Source organism: Haemaphysalis longicornis, unplaced genomic scaffold, assembly GCF_048455015.1.
Source record: "Haemaphysalis longicornis isolate Haplotype H1 unplaced genomic scaffold, Haemaphysalis longicornis Haplotype H1 scaffold_23, whole genome shotgun sequence".
Classification (NCBI taxonomy): domain Eukaryota; kingdom Metazoa; phylum Arthropoda; class Arachnida; order Ixodida; family Ixodidae; genus Haemaphysalis; species Haemaphysalis longicornis.
This window is the reverse complement of record NW_027526306.1, coordinates 4,236,421-4,253,412: the sequence shown is the minus strand read 5'-3', so window position 1 is coordinate 4,253,412 and position 16,992 is coordinate 4,236,421. Positions and strand designations below refer to the sequence as shown.

General features: G+C 45.1%; 1 long non-coding RNA gene across 1 annotated transcript in view; it reads right to left on the bottom strand.

Annotated features, from left to right (window-relative positions):
- Window positions 1-234: 234 nt before the first annotated feature.
- Window positions 235-16,992, bottom strand: part of LOC144172524 (uncharacterized) — a 39,512-nt gene continuing 22,754 nt past the window's right edge. The window contains exons 3-4 of the long non-coding RNA XR_013323031.1: window positions 10,563-10,648; window positions 235-331 (exon numbers count right to left, since the gene is read on the bottom strand). This is a non-coding gene — a long non-coding RNA (uncharacterized LOC144172524). The remainder of the gene's footprint in view (window positions 332-10,562; window positions 10,649-16,992) is intronic.

Sequence of the window (16,992 nt, the reverse complement as noted above, 5' to 3'; positions counted from 1 at the left end):
AAATAATACAAGCATACACAAAACAGTTCATATCTGCTAGTATTTCGTAGGAGTATTGCTCGTATATACGTTGTGTTTATTTCTTTTCTTATGGCTGACGTGCTATTTCCAAGTGTGAGGGATCTCCGCGGAGCCCTTAGGAGCTCGAAAAAGCGACTTCAAAGCATCGAAGTTTTAAAACTAGCCAATGTTGCCAGGTATGCTTGCCGTATAAATATATAGTACTTACCATGTGTACTTGGTATCCCAGAAATAATTTTTACAACGGTGCAGTTCTCTTCTGTGTATATGTGCTCCCACTTGTGGGGCAGAAGAGAGTAAGTTACATCAGCTGCAACATTTTTACAAAGTATATTTGAGGAATCATTCATATCCCCTTTTCACAAATGACCATGCGCACAACATACCATCAGCGTCAGTTTCGAGCTTGCTGCGTTGAGGGGCAATGTTTTGTTTGAATAAATACTTGGGTGTAGAAATATAATTTCAGCGCCTCAAAATTAGCAGTATTTTTGTTGCGTGTTCACTTCCCTAAGAGTATTAGCGAAAAAGACTATTAAAAATTTGATTTTTTTCTCGGCCAACTCATCCTACAAATTTCTGATAATTAAAATACGACGTCAATAATTTCAACATTTGATAACAAATGAAACCAAAATTGAAGTAGTTTGCAGACGCTCTATTGACGTGCAAACTGCATTGGTCGGACCCTTTCAAGAGGACACTGACAAATGCGCACGGTAACTGCATGTAATCATATTTCCGCGCATACCTACAAAGTGCTTTAGCGCGGCATTTGCTATTTTTTGCGGTGCTCCAGACAGGCTTTCCACTGAAATTATGTTTCTGTTTCCACTAAAATTATCGAACTAAAATTGTTAAATTTACACTGAAATTATGTGTTAACTGAAAGTGACGCGTGGTTTTTTTCGCAAAATCCTATCAGTCAGATCAGCGCATAGCAGGACGTATTTGCTACCCCTCAAAAATGCTAACATGCAGCTGTTGTGTACTTTACGTACATCTCATTGTCAGCGGCCAAACATCAACAGGTAACATCGAAGGCAGAAGTCGTGCTCTATATTTTCTGAATATTATCAACCGTAGGAAACATCACATCTTCCATCTCTTACGAAAGAGTGCATCAGTACGATGATCTGCCATGTCTGGGTATTTAGACAAAGCGGCCATTGCGGGCTTTAAATGAGCAATAATATCTGGGTCCCCTATTTCGGAAATGGCGTGTAACTCGAAAATTTTCCAGGTTAATTTAGAGGAGCGCACGTTGCAGGCTTGTTCTCTTAGGCGGTTACTGCGGCGTAAGGCTGTGTGGACAGTTTATGAGCGCCCACAAAAAAATGCGTGGATAATCAACATCATTATTATCTGGCAGTAAGAAAAATGCACTGGGCGTGTGTCTCCACAGAAAAAAAAGATTTCAATAAAAACACGCATGTTTTCCCTCCAAAGTGTGAAAGTGTCCTCTAAAGCTCCTTTTCACGCAATGGACACAGTCTTGAACATAAGCCAACACGACCATTTCCTTGCATTCTTGTCATTGTTTTGTTTTTTCTGCCCTCGCTTATAGATATAAAAGTATCAGTGTGGTAACATTACAATGATTCACAGTTTGTTGACTGTGAGCTGGGTAAGAGAATATGTAGTGATGTCTTCCGAAATCAAGGACAAACCCTAAACCAAGGAGAAACAAGTATTTGAGGAGGAAAATCTGCCGGGCTAGGGCAGCGCGGTCGGGTGGTGCGTTAATGTCACTGCCTAGCGAGGAAGAAATGTAGCTTTCGGAGCACCACAACAGATGACGCCTCACGCGCGTTGCCATTAGCCCTTTAATGCCTGAATTATGAAATAGGCCACAAAAACATTTTTTTTGTGTGTTTCGGCTTTAATCAGGGACCGTGATCACATTCCACATTTGTTTTATCTGGGGTGCAACTATATCGCCGACTTTTAGGTTTGTCGCGAATTCGCGACAACAGGCACTTAAGCCCATATCTCGAATAGAACTTCATCACCTGCTTTTAGGTTTGTCCTGAATTCGCGACAACTGGCACTTGGATCAATATGAGGAAGTTTTGCCGCAAGAATAAAGGGGATGTCTGCAGGCCTGCGAAACAATGGCTTCTATGAAAAACATTTATTTCACAGATTCCAAGCCCAAGAAATCAACTGTCTTGAAAATAAAATCCTCGGCTCAAAAATTGATGACAGCATGTCATTTACGGCTGGTGAAAATTGTGGAAGCAGTTCGCATTCTTGTTGAGGCACAGGTGAACGTTGCACTTCGCGCATTTGAAAACCGTTTGTCCTTTGCACCCAGGCCGTTTGCACCGCTGGCGTGTGTTTTCCACAGCCGGCCAGTGACCTGTACTGTCCGTACGGATGCTAGCGACTGGCACGGGTCTCATTGGCCCTCTTTTTTTCTTGCATTCAAGCTTGGCTTCCACAGATGAAGATGACGGTCTTCCCCTTTTCTTCACTGTAATGTCTTTGCCCTGCTTCAACAGACATGTGGCAATGTAAAATTTGAATTTGAGGAGGTCCATCCTCTGCTTGACAGGAACACCCACTGAAGCACAGTCACGTCTATAAAGCAGCCAGCTGACAACGACGACCATGTCCACAAAGTGAAAGAAAATCTTGAGATAAAACTTTCTTGACCTAATGTGGATTCTGTAAAATGCAATGAGGGCATCAAGTTGGTCGACGCCTCCCATCGACTTGTTGTAGATGCTAACAGCACTTGGACAGTCAACCTGCACGGTCTTCTTTTGCGTGCGTTCCCACCTGTCTACGGAAGTCACCGGCTGTGCACCTGCAAACGTGCTCAATGTTGTCACCGCTCGGTTGTCGTACCACTTGAGTACAATTATTTTTGAGTCATCAATCACCGTCTCGAACTCTTCAAAGGATCCTCGGCCCTTCTTTTTCAAACTGGCATCGGTAGGCAGAGGGCAACCCTGAAGGCGATTAGCGCGTGCTGTTCCAAGACAGTGTACATCTTTCTTTGCCAAGGCAGTAAAAAGCTTCACTGCTGAAAACCAATTATCACAGAAAAGAAGATGGTTCAATCCTGGCTCGATCACTTGGCACAGCTTGAGGACTATATTTCCACTGGCACCAATGTCCGGCTCTCCAGTAACAGCCTCTATCTTCCCTGTGTATATTTCAAATGAATGTACCATTCCCTGAGAGTCGCACAGAAGAAATATCTTGTAACCCCACTTATGAGGTTTGCTGGGAATGTACTGCTTCAGGTTACTGCGACCCTTGAATGGAACCATTTGCTCGTCAACACAAAGGGCTTGCGTTTTCGGAATAGACTGAAATTTTGGAAGCAGGGAGTCAATAATTGGTCTCACCTTGAAAAGCCGATCCTTCTGTGGATCGTCGGGCGAGGGCATGTCTTCATTGTTATTGAAATGCAAGCTCGCCTTGATTGCCTCCCAACGATCACGTGACATAGTATCAGCCACCGTGGGGACCCTGCACTCTGCCATCCAGTATAGCCGACTTCTTGGGAGCCTACAGAGCGACATGAATGTGATCGTGCCAAGAAACTGTTCCAGCTCCTCACGAGTCAGTGCCAGCCCTTTGTTTGGGTTTTTTTGCGTTGCAAACAGATTTGTCTGCTGGACGATTTGATCCAGTAAGCAGTCATCAAAAAAGTCTCTGAAATATTCAATAGGTTCTCGCAAAGTGTCATTTTCAGGAAGAGTGGTATTCCAGGACGGTATTTCCCGCTGTTCTCGACAGTCTGTTTTTTTCCACTTCACGGTCTGTTTTGCACAGGCAGTTGGCAAAGCCACCACGTCACCGTTTTCATCTTCACTGCTAGACGAAGACTCTCCCAAGGGCGCAGCCCGTGCTTGTGCATACGGATCGTAGTCAACATCGTCGTCATCACTGTCACTAAGACAGCTATCGTCACTCTTATCTTCAGGTGGCAGTCGTGTGCGAAGCCCTTTTCTTCCATAGAACGATCCAACGTCCATCCTCTGCCAAAAAATAAAAAAAAAACGTCATACCTGCAGTCACCGCGAAGTGCCAAAATGGCCGAGTGTCACGAATTCGCGACATACCACGAAAGGAAGAAGCATGCAACAAAAAACACAGTTTTAGAGAATGTAGCAGCTTATGGGCAGTCTCTTGAATGCGTGCCAATAGGGTAAAAGATTTGGGGAGCTTGTACTCACTTTGGTTAGGCAGAAACCGACGAAGAAGTGAGAGCTGTCTCACGTGGCTCGCGCTTCCCGCCAACCGATAGCACAGAACTGGCAGGATGCCGATAGATCTACTGGGTTCTAATTTTCAACATCTTGTACTAGATGGCGATACATGCCTGGAGCGCAACCACCCCCTCTTTGAATGAAACACATGACAGCCGCCGCTGAAGTGCCTAAATGGCCGAGTGTCGCGAATTCGCGACATACCAGAAAAGCATGAAGCCTGCAACAAAAAACGTATTTTGATTCAATGTAACACCTTATGGACAGCCTCTGGAATTCGTGCAAATAGAAAAAAAAATTCGGAGAGCTTGTGCTCACTTTGGTTAGGCAGAAAACGACGAAGAAGTGGAAGCTGTCACACGTGGCTCGCCCTGTCCGCCAACCGACAGACATTCTGGGTTCTTATTTTCAACAACTTATACCAGATGGCGCTACATGTCTGGAACGCAACCACCACATCTGCTGCAAACACATGACAGCCGCCGCTGATGGCAGCAAAGGTTGCGCGAGTTGCCTGGCCAGCTTATTCAGTATGTCGCGAATTCGCGACAACCGGCATTAAAGGGTTAGGGCCCCTAAAATTTCTAAGGTAGCTCGCCCTCACCCGCGAGCTTCCCTCCTCCGTGTTTTGCTATTTTCTTTTTCTCCGGCCAGAGCTCGCCATTGGCCAACAGAGAAGTCAGGTGGTAGCTGCCATTTTTTTTCTGCCTCGGCGGCCGCGTCGGCTTGCCGGCTGGGGCATTGCGCAACGCCACCGGGGTGGCGCCATGTTTGGCTGCACAGCTTCAGCAGCTTCAGTGCCGGCTTTATCGTAGGCGACAGCGAATAGCAAAATATTAGCTGCTCGTTACGAACAAATGTCGCATCCGTGTCACTTTATGTTGCTTAGCGGTGCCGATGTGTTGTGCCTTAGGCAGCGCGCATAGGGTCAGGGATGGCAAAAGCCTTCGTTATGCCTTCCGGGAAACGCGACGCAGAAAGGAGAAAAGTTTGGTTGCATATATTTCAAAGGGCACACTTCAAGCCGACGTTCTCAATGCTTGTTCTCGCTTTTTGAAATTCGGCGCAAGCTTCAGTGGTCACTTACGAAGAAATGCGTATTCCCTCCAAGACAGTCGTCCACCCTTTGTTCTGAGTAGGCGTTACGTGGAGCGGCGAGTTCGCCACGTCGTAATCTTTCCTTTGGATAAGAGGCCGTGTATTGGTCATGTGCGCACTTAACTCCCAGCATAAATATCAGCAGCGTAGCATCTTCAGTCGGTTGTCGCAAGGTTTTCCTGACGCAAGAATTGTTCACCTGAATTCGTGCTTGTTTTGGCCGACGGCAGCTTGCGTCTGACCATGTAGCGTGTGCGCTCCGAATGCGTGTGAGCTCTTTATGGAGTAAAGTTATGTTTGTGTGTAAGCGACCCCGGAAGTATTATAATCCCGTTGTTATGACATTGGAGCGATATGCTGCGTAATATGTGCTCGTTCAGTGCGGCGCAAATTGAGGCTGTCAAGCGAAAAAAAATTGCGGTTAGGTAAAACAATTTAAGGCCAGCTAATCTAGTGACCACGCCGTTGACGTACGTTTGATACGCAACTTCTGTTATGGCTTTGTTAAACTCCCGTACGTTTGAATTGGCACTTGAAATGCATATTCGCACCGCAACGGCTGTTTGCCCTTTCTTCCGTGTATGCACAGGGCACAGAGGACCGTTAATTACATCCTAACGTTTGCTTTACATGTGAGGCCGTACATTTGCAGTGTGCGCGCTTGCTTCATCTTAATAGTCAACGGCGCAGCGTATCCATTCATTGCGATGCGAACCAAAACACAAGGGCGACTATATTATTCTCAGCAGACCTATTTTTGTCTAGCAAAGCGCTTGTTAAACGCATTTAGTGTAAGCGAGTTGAGCGTGGACGCGGCACTAAGCAGACGCGCGAACACGAATTTGACCATTCTACGGTAGAACGTCACTAACTGCACTGCATTGTTGCCTATATTTGTGGAGTGTTTGGGGAACATCTCAAACTCTGTGGTGACATTTTTTTCTTGTCAATAGGAATATTTCACGGATCAATTTGAGCAACGGCTATTGGAGAAGCTTGGCGTAAAAAACTAAACCCAAATGCCACTACCAGCATTTTTTCTCACAGGAAGCCACTTCAGCACGACAAGCAACCTGCACGACATCATTACGGACGTTTGTTCCGAAAAATATTCATTTGGTGACACCAATTCATTTTTTTGATATGCCGTTTTTGTTTTCTCTTGATAATCAGCCTGTTATTGGTTCTCTTTCGGGTGTATCCATGTGTTAGTGTCATGTACAAATATGCCAGAATATATCCCAGCACCAAACAATTCTGTCCAGGCTCCTCCATTGATAACGGCTGTAAACGACCGCGACAGGTAAAAAAACGTATAGCATGACTAATTAACTGTAGTAATTTGTTACATAATTTGTACCTAGGGGGACTCGATCTCTGGTTCGTATGAGAAATAACAGGCCAAAGACTGTAATTTCAGTTTACCCGATCGATTGATCGCAGTCTTCTCTGGCACCTATTCCCAGAATTACAAGCCTACGTTTTTCACTCGGTTCGCAAGTAAACGTTCGGCCGCAAGGGCAGTTTAGCGTAATGGCTGCGAAGTCAGGGAAGCAGAGACGTCGCTTTACGTGCACACTCTCTCAACAGCATGTGCGTATTTTTTATTCTATTCACAGCAGCCGATAACGACATGAAGGTGAAAGAAACATTTCTACACACACGGCAAGGCACGCTAAACTGCGCGGAATTAAGGTAGGATGCATGTCCGTAGTAAAAGAGCAGGGAGATTGAACGACGCCAATGATTCACAACCATCGTAAAAAAGGCGAATGGAAGGACGCTAGCGCAGCTCTCGAACGACGGCGTTTGCGAATGAAGCGCTCTGTATACTGCCCCGAACCGAACGCAAGCCTTCTGTGCAGTGATTGTACGACCACACTCACATGAAGGCAAGGAAGGAATTACCGTGAATGGGCAGTTCGAAATCTTTATGTCCGATCCTTTTGGGTTCACGAACTATCTTGAGATGTTACAAGCATGCCGCTGACACTAACAAACACCGGGCCGTGCGTATGCGTGAGCGGCATCCACCCCGCACAAATATCCCCTTGTAGACAAAAATATAAAACAAAACAACCTTACTTATTGCGCGTTCGTGAAATGAGACTATAAATCCTATAAAAGCCACCAAACATCAATTTAGCGCAAAAACCAGAGCACACTGCAAAAAAAAAAAAATCTCCAGCGAGCGACCCGTATCGTTGCGAAGGCGTCTGCTCTGAAGCAGCCAACAAAAATGGCGGAACCGCCGCCGAGTTCAAGGGCGTGCGGCATCGCGGGTGAGGGCAAAAAAAAAAAGGAGAACGGCGGAGCTGGAGGGAGCGGTTGGCGCTACCTTAATAATTTTAGGGGCCCTAGTTTCCATAGTTTACATGTTTATCCACGGACGCGACGCACAAAAATCGTGATATCATGGAATATATTGAAACAATTGCAAGATTTCTTTCTGCAAAATCAATATATTGAACTGATGGACGTCGTAGCAGCAGTTATTAATGAATTGTACCCCAGTTACAAGCCGTACCGCGCTTGAAACGAAGCACTAGAAGGAATTGCCGACGCCGCCTTTTCGCCACTAGTCCCTCCCTCCGCTTTCACCTCTCGCGGGTCTCGCGGGCTGCTCAGTGTTGCGCGCGCTTTTCATGTTGCACAGGCAGGGCGGAGAAGTTAGGACAGTCAAAATATGAACGAATGGCATAGAGGATAAGAACCATTATTCACTGGAACTAATCCTGTTTAGATTCTCAACGCGCTTTTTTTATTACAGGTTTCGCGTCTAAAAACTTCCCTTCGTCTTACAACAACGAAGGCCTTCCTCTTACGACAACGATGTTTGAAACACGAAGATTTTTCCCGCCGCAAACCGACTGCAACTGAAGTGCAGTCGCACTAGGGATTCGTCGGCGTCGTCTGCCCGCAACGGCAGCCTGTTATGCACTGACTGACCTTGAACCACGGACCTCTCTGAATAAACCAGCGAGCCTTTTCGGAAAGCGCGGCGCGCGTGTTTTCCCTATGTCATATCGCCACAGAGAGCGCTTCGGTTCTGTGCCCGACGCCGTGGCTTTATCATAACTTTATCGCGCCACCCGAACAAACCCTTTTCCGCCTCCTCAATAATGCTCGCTCCGTGCCCTGAACTCTTCCCGCGAAGAGCCTGGTGCCCCTGCGTTGTTTCACGACCATTGTGACTGTCCGCGGGCATTTTCAAAATGCCAAAAGCATAAATTGAGCCATGACAAATTCCGAAAAGCCTAAACAACGACACCTAATAAGTAGCGAAAATTCTTGAAGAAATAGGTCGCTGCGTTTCATCCAAATACCGCTGCGTTCCGTTTCATTCCTAATCAATCGAAAACTGACGTTCGCTGAAGTGTACCCTCGAATGTATAAAATAATGCGTATCCCGTTTCGCACACAATTCGAACAGAAGGTTGTATAGTTACGAATTTTCACTGAGGTCAAGATAAGCAGAGCAGCCTTACCACGCAGTGGTTGCATTCACCTGGATAAACAAGTCTGAAAGAATTTTAATCTGGGAGACAAATCAAGCAGTTTTCCCCTCATTTGTATCGGTAGTATAACGCGGTAATCTTTTTGCCTTCGTTCGCTAAACTACGTGTCCAGATGGCGTACGCAGAATGCGCTGCCTAAAGCTGTAACCGAAAATCACGTGGCCTGCCCCATGGGGACCGATTACACCCTGGCCTCTTCCCGCAGGAACCCTTAAAGTGTGCGCGGTCCTCCGTCCCTGCGAAACCTTTTACAGCGCCGACATCAGAAATAACCCGTAATGAGAAGCAATGCGGCCGTACGTTTTCAGATGTTCCATAGCATGTAGTTTACAAAACACAAGTGGCTAAGGCCTTCGCATCTGCAAAGGCGCCTCTCGGTCACATACGTTCAAGCTTTTTCTTCGCAGTTACGCATCAGCAAGGATATCCTTTCCTCCATAAGGGGCGGCAGTAAATAAAACAGCGACGTTGGTTGAAAGTTTCGCGTCAACCCCCCACAAAACTCCTCACTAACCCCAGCTATCGGAAAGGCTTGGGCCTACTCATGCGATTAAATTCTTGCCGTCAACATATATGTTTTTAATGTTTTCTTACCAGCGCCTGGCGACAGGCTTCCTTATAAGTTTCGAGCTGAGTGCTTTTGTTCTTTTTAGCGTGTACCCTGCCGGGCTAGCCTGTTTGATAGGCGGACTGTGTCGCGCTTTTATCAGTTGACATGAATGCGCTTCTGTGATCTCCAGTGTCGCCAATCTATTTTCATTCTTCTGAAAAAATAATGCTGAGACACAAACGCTGGCAGGGCAAACACCACAGCATTTTTTTCCCGCACGCTCAACTGCGCCTAGCTTTTTGTTGACCACTTCTTCGCTGCTTGGGTTTACTTCATGTTTGTTACAGAGCACAAGTTCGTTCCTATAAATCTTGTTTGCTTACACACCCTTGCGTCGTTCCTTGCTACGTGGGGCGCATTTATACAGAAATAAAGAGGCTACGGCATCAGTTACAGGGAACAGCATAAATTATTGGTAATTCTCCGGACAAGTATGACGGTATTGTGCGCATTCAATCGTCACAAGGTGCTTTATTGCGTTCGAAGATACTTTTGAACTTACCAAAATAAACGCACATTCTTAGGGCCATAAACACTCCTGTGATTCTTGATCAGTTCGACTGCTCCATACTGCACTCCGACCCGGCCTACAGTTCTTAGCCAGATTTCTCAAAACCAGTATGCACACAACCGCCTAATAATGAGAGTTAGTACTTCACGTGCTGTTTTCCAGCCGTGGCTTCGTTCATAGATGACTATTTATTTGTCGCGCACATTGCTGGAATAACATTTATCACCACATGAACCATATTGTGACACTAGGAACTGAGGAAGTGCGACAGCGTGATAGTGCTCACCAAATCGGCAGTGTAATTTTTAAGCTCGGTAATAGTGGATGCTTACGTGTTTCCACTTACGTGTTACGTGTTTTCCAAAACTTGATTCCGCCAGTTATTCTCTATTAGACAAATAACATACAATAAACGGACCATCGAACTAATGTTGACATTAATGTGCATTACGAATTCAGTTACGCACTATAGTCGGATTCTGTTGAGCCGTTACTCTCGTTTCGGTACTATGGTGGTGTTGTGTGGTTGCGCTTTAGTTATTCAGTATAAACATGAGTATGGTACACAAAGTACTCACCGCTCAATTTTAATGACGTCATGATGTCGTAAGGACCAGAAAGGGGCCTGTTTGAATTGTACTGCATTAAAAACTTGGCGGCGGGTCTGTAGGAAGAGGTAATGTACGTCAAATTTTGCATGACCCTCAAAACGCGCGTAGTACTGTTCACTACTGCGCTTGAAACAGCAGCCTATTTTGCACCTTGAGAGGTGTGTTAGGTTTCCTTAGCCAATCTTATGTTAATTTCGGGATTTTACATTTTTGCATTAAGAACTGCGCAATGATTTACTCAGTACTTTCAAAATCAACATTGCAGTTGCGTGAAAACCTAAAGCAAAGTGTACGAAATGCTCGGACATTAACAACAGAGACATTCATCCCATCTTCCCGTGCTGAAAGACCCCGTCATCAATTGTTCGCAGCTGATGAAACGAGGTATCGCATTTCCTTCCCGGGCGTTGCCATCACAACTTTGCTATGCGAGCTTGTCGGCTTGTCGATGGAAAATGGACATGTACACTGTTTTTCTCAAACTTGATTTACATTTTATACGCCTTGCACCACAAACAAACTTGTTTAGCGACTCGTCCAACAAAACTTGATCCTTCTAGAATTTATTTTCAGTATAAGTCACGCAATCTTTCGTATAAAGCCCTATATTTACAGGGATATTATCACCTATGTCGTTAATGAACAAAATAAGTAGAAAGGAACCCCGAACCGACCCTTGGGGACGCCAGAGTCAAAGGAAGCCTTATGATAAGAATGTCTTTACAAAATAACAAATTGTTCCTTGTTTTTCAAGTAGGCTGATATCCATTTTATAATTTGATCATTCCCGAGAATTTTTCCTAATTAGTATATAATTTATTTTACGAAAATTTGTCAAAGGCTATTGAAAAGTCTGTAAAAATAGCGTCTGCTTGTTTGCTATTATTTATACGTATAAAAGTCGTACACTGTTGATACTAATTGGGTCGTTCTAGAGTATCCTTTCCCGAATCCATCCTGATGAAGTTGGTTTAAGATGTAACGTTCGTCAAGAAAATTTGAAATAATACTGTGGATAATGTGTTCGAGAAGCTTACAAACGGTTGAAGGTAGGGAGACACTCAGCCTATTTCCTGGTTTATAGATGGGCTTGACGCTGGCTTTTCACCAGTCGTCCGGAACCTGGCCCTTGGGAAGCAATTTTTTAAAAAGAACATGAAGGTACTTCGACATTCATTATATCTCTATAAGAATGCGTTAGGGTTACTGTCCAGTCCAGAATAATTTCTGATATCGAGGTTCGCAGGCATGTTCAATATCCCATGCTCACTAACAATAACATCAGATATTCGGGGCGAAATAGTTTCGAAGACCGGTAATACAGAGTTGTCACAGGAGAAAAACTGATTTGGAATGATCATTGAAGGGATTTGCAATTTGAACACTGTCGTGCGTGAGGATACCGCCAACATTAAAGACATCACACTCTTCCGATATGGGCGAAATGCTGCTCCAGAATTTCTCGGGTCACGATGTCATGTAATCCGGCAAGGATTCGCCAAAATAGCGCTGCTTACCTGTTTGGATTTGGTTTTTCAAGTTTAGTGAAAGGTCGGTGATATGCCCTGAATACGTTACGTTCAGCTTTCGTTTTGAGACGCTTGTCGGTGTGTTAGTTGCCACAGCTGCGAATGATTCAATGCAGTCATTGACAATGTCTTTAAACAAGTTCCATAAATTATGCCTATCAGTGTCACTATCCGCAAAGTCGTCAAAGTTGAGTTAAAGTACATCTATAACCGCAGTACCATCTGCACGATCAAAATTAAGGAACGATAAAAAGGGTAATTGCTTGTCAAAAGCTGTGTCACTTAGGGTAGTACCACAGCATGGTGTTTGGAAATTGGATTTAGAAAAAGCGTAAGACACTGCTTCGCCTTATGGTATCATGCACTACCCGAAGTTATGCGGTGTATCAGGAAACATGCAACACATTAGAAAGCTACCTTCTGAGCGTATTTTTTGAGTTTCACAAATACAGACAAAACAAAACGGTGTTCCGCAGAACGGGGTACTAAGTTGTACACTATGTATCATTAAGACGAACACTCTTAGAAAGGCACTGCAGCCGACAATTGTTTACCCTGCATACGTAGACGATATACAAAACAGTTTGAAACCCGTGTACCTTTCCATATGTGAGCAGCAGGTCCACTAGGGTGTGAACAGGCTTGCCAAGTGGGCGGATGAGAATGGCTCTAACATGAATCCCGAAAAGGGTACCTGTGTTTTGTTCTGGATGTGGCGTCGTATACAGCCTACACCTATTATTATTCTGAATGGTGCGGCCATTTCGGTCAATAAAGGACATACTAAATTCCTTGGTGTTGTGATAGGAAAGCTTTCGTTTATTCCGCACATTAAACAATTATAGAATACATGCATCAGGGCAATGAACATACTGACCCACTCATGAACATACTGACTCAGGACCCACCAGTCCTATGGAGCAGATAAAATGTGCCTTATACGTCTATTCAAAAGGCTGGTGAGGTCGCGACTGTACAATGGCAGTATCATATATTAAACTGCCATTAAAACAGCCGTAAAAATGTTGCATCCAGTCATCCACCCAGAGCTCCGCCTTGTGTACAGTGCATTTTGGACAGGCCCCATCCAAAGCCTATACGTTAAGTGCAACAAGTTGTGCTTCGTGAATCAGCACACATATACAGCAGTAATGTATGCCCCCAATAAAGCATCGTTGAAAAATCATCAATGAAATTCTATCATCAGTGAAAAATCGATCAGCAATGTCTTTTTTACTGGTCCATCTATCACCATGCCATTCCCCTTCAGAACGGGAATGCGAGCACGGAAACTCGGGGTCTCATTTAATGACTTATACAAGACTGCTGTCATTGACCTCATTGCTCCTTATGATCTGCGTCCAGTGTCTTGTGATGAATCTTTTACACCATTTTCTACACTTACAACACGCGTACCCCTACACTACGTTTTACACAGTCGCCTCGAAGTCCGCTTCTGCTGTCTCATGCGCTGCTCATGGCCCCAACTGTACTTTTACAAAGACACTGGATCCAAACTGCAGTATTTTTACAGCAGAAGCTACTGCAATTTGAAATATAGTGGAGCACATCGCAGAAGCGAATACAAAACACTCCGCTGTCTCCACAGGCCTTCTCAGTGTTGTAATGGCATTACACTTCAGGGAAAAAAACGTGTAATAAACCAGCTTACTAGGACGATAATGTCGGCTTATGCTTCAAATATGACGATAGTAGTGTGCTGTGCGCCAAGGCACAGCAGCATATGGGGGAACAAAATCGCCGACCGGTATACTCCTGCAGCTGCTTGTTGCACTGGAGTGGATGAACCTCTGGTTCCGTATCTGGACAAGAAACCAGCTATACGACGGCGACTTCGTAAAATGTAGGAGCAGCGATGGAAGAAACAATGAAACAAATTACATACAATCAAACTAATAAATAAGGAGATACCTCACTCTGAAATAAGATAGATTCACGAAAGTATCTATTTGAAGACTGCTTATAGGCCGCATTCGCGCCACACGAGCATATCTTTGAAATTACTCACTCACTCCCACCAGTTTGTGACAAGTGTGGGGCACGGCTCTCCGTTCATCACGTGTTGTCTGAGTGTATATCCTTCCATGAAGCTAGAAAATGACACTTCCCTAAAACCTACACCTACAACATTCCACTACAGCCTTAACTATTCTTAGGAGCTGAACCAATGTTCACTTACAAATGTCTGTTATTTTACAGATGGCGATTCCTTAACACTCCATTTATACAGGGCGTTACCTCAGACATCAGACCCCCTCACATTTGCGGGAGGTTCTGATGAATCTTGTGCGTTCAGGGAACCTGACTGTGCAGCGCGCTCGCAGGCTTCAGGTGCCGTCATGTATTAACCAAAACCGCTTTTATCCGCCATTATAAGCAATTTTCTGTTGTAGTCTACGGGCCCTCAACACCAATGCATAGTTTTAGGCAGACTCATACCTATGCTTATCTTACACATTTAAAGCACACACCTGACATTGACGGACCACCTAACAGAGTCTTACCACTTTTTGGTTGCAGATACCCTCCTCCATGGAACTCAAACATATTATTATAAAACCGTCAGCAAAATGTCCGAATTGACCCGCAGCGGTGGCTCAGTGGCTAAGGCGTTGTGCTGCTAAGCACGAGGTCGCGGGCTCGATTGCCAGGCTGCGGCGGCGGCTTTTCTGTCGGAGGCAAAAAGTAAAAGCCCCGTGTGTACGAGATTTCGGCGCACGTTGAAGATCCCCAGGTGGTCAAAATTAATCCGGAGCCCTGCACTCCTGCGCGCCTCATCGCCAGCGGTGCGTCGGCGCGTTAAACCCTACAATAAATCAAAATGTCCGAGTTTCGCCTGCTGAGCGCGTATTAATGCACTAGTAAAGTGAAAGAAGGCTTCGGTAAAATAAACGCCGGAGGTCGATCTGACCATTGGCAACGCCTGTTGTCCTGGTAGCAAAAAAAAAAGAATTCTATAAGAGTCTAACAGACTGAGCTCAACACCATAATATTGAAGGACGTCTATGCCCTCGCGCAGATTGCTGATGCTGTCGAAGAAGAAGAAGAAGAAGAAGACACTGAATTCAAAGCCGGCGGCTTTTCTTGAGCAGTCACTTTCCCTTATCTTTATTAAGCTTTGCACCAAATACCAACCTCCAGTGAAATTCAATTATACACTTTGTATGTTTTGTATGTGGGCTATAGATTTTAGGCTCCATATTTAAAAACAGGCAATACAAAACATGTAACCATACAGTGAACTCCAGTCAGTAACGCAAGTCGCATTACAACCACATTTTGAGCTTGTGTTCACTACACACCAGTAGAGGACCATAAGTAGGGTGTTCTGGACTTGGTATGTAAAGCCGTTTACTGTCTGTATGTTTTATTCTGGTGCCTTGCTTTTATTTGCCGCTATGTGGAAAACGACAGCCATCGTAGGCCGGCGCTGCCGTTGTCTGGGCAGCCCAAATCGCAGTTGTTACACGGAGCGCATTATCACTAACCGGAAGAACTCACGTCACCCGCCAGGAAAGTCGGACAGTGCGCCCCATCGTTCATTCGTAGTGGCGTCGGTGGCCAACGCTACCATCCGTCGAAGCACCAGTCACACACATCTGCGGGCGATGCGCAAAAAGAGAGGTTGGCAGGAGCACAATAGAAGCCATGGAAAAGTTCGGAGGCATGGATTATGCGCGCTTTAGTGCCCGTGCGTTGTCTAGGCAGCCGGCCTGACCGTAGGCCGCGCTCTCTTGTGAGGTGCTGAGTTCCTGCGAACGCTGGTATGATCGAAATATTTGAAGAAGAAGAAGAGGAAGAAGAAGAAGAAGAAGAAGAAGAAGAACAATAAGAAGAAGAAGAAGAGCAAGGTGAAAAAAGAAAAAGGAAAATAAAAAGAGAAAGAAGAAGAAGAAGAAGAAGTTACAGTGTTTGCTGACGGGGCTGGAGCTAAAGGCATTGAGTGCCTGACGAGGGCTCCTGACCCACGGGAGTTCCCAACAGGGGAGTTCACAAGAGAGGACGCGACTCTACTATGTCGACTCTCCTTTCTGGGTCATTAGCCCTCTTAGTCGACCTGTGGTCTCAATATTGGCGGACACAATTGCGCCCCATGGACACGTGTCAGTGTCAGTGTCAATTCGTGCCATTTGAATCATTTACAGCGTCAGCTACGATCGAGTGCTTCAGGGATGCTATAATGCATGACATAAAATTGGGTATTCCCATGTGTTATTTAAACGACGCGAGTATGTCCTACTTGACGTCCCAAGAGCACCACAAACGCCTCGTCATAGTGCGTAACCGCATAAAAGAAGCTAGTTATCTCAAAATAAAAATGCCATTTTTGGCCCACCAAACACACGTGCTAGGCTTTCTTGTGAGAAAAACCAGAATCAGTCTGTACCCGAAGGTCCACCAATTCAAGAAAACGCGAAAGAACGTGAAGGGATCGGCGGAGCTTTCTAGGCCTGTGCTTTACTTTTGACGATCTATTCCCGCCTTGCACAGCTCCCATATCTTCTAACTTCCTTGCTCCATAGAGAGGCACAATTTTAGTGAACTCCTGGCTATTACCATGCAATTGAGCAGCTGTACTTTTTATTGACTTCTGGCCCCGTTCAACATCCCTTTATTATCAAGGCACCGACGCAAGTTCTCTCTTAACCGGCATTGAAATCGGTGCTGTTTATATTCATATATACAATTGAGTCGAGCACCTTGTTTCCTACGCAAGTCGTATTATCACGAAAACGGACAGTAATAACACAGGTACAGAGGTTGAATCGCCTTGTGATCGTGTTCGCCATCAGCAAATTGCCCCCTTACTGTATGGCCGTGTTTCAAGACACTAACCAACTATCATA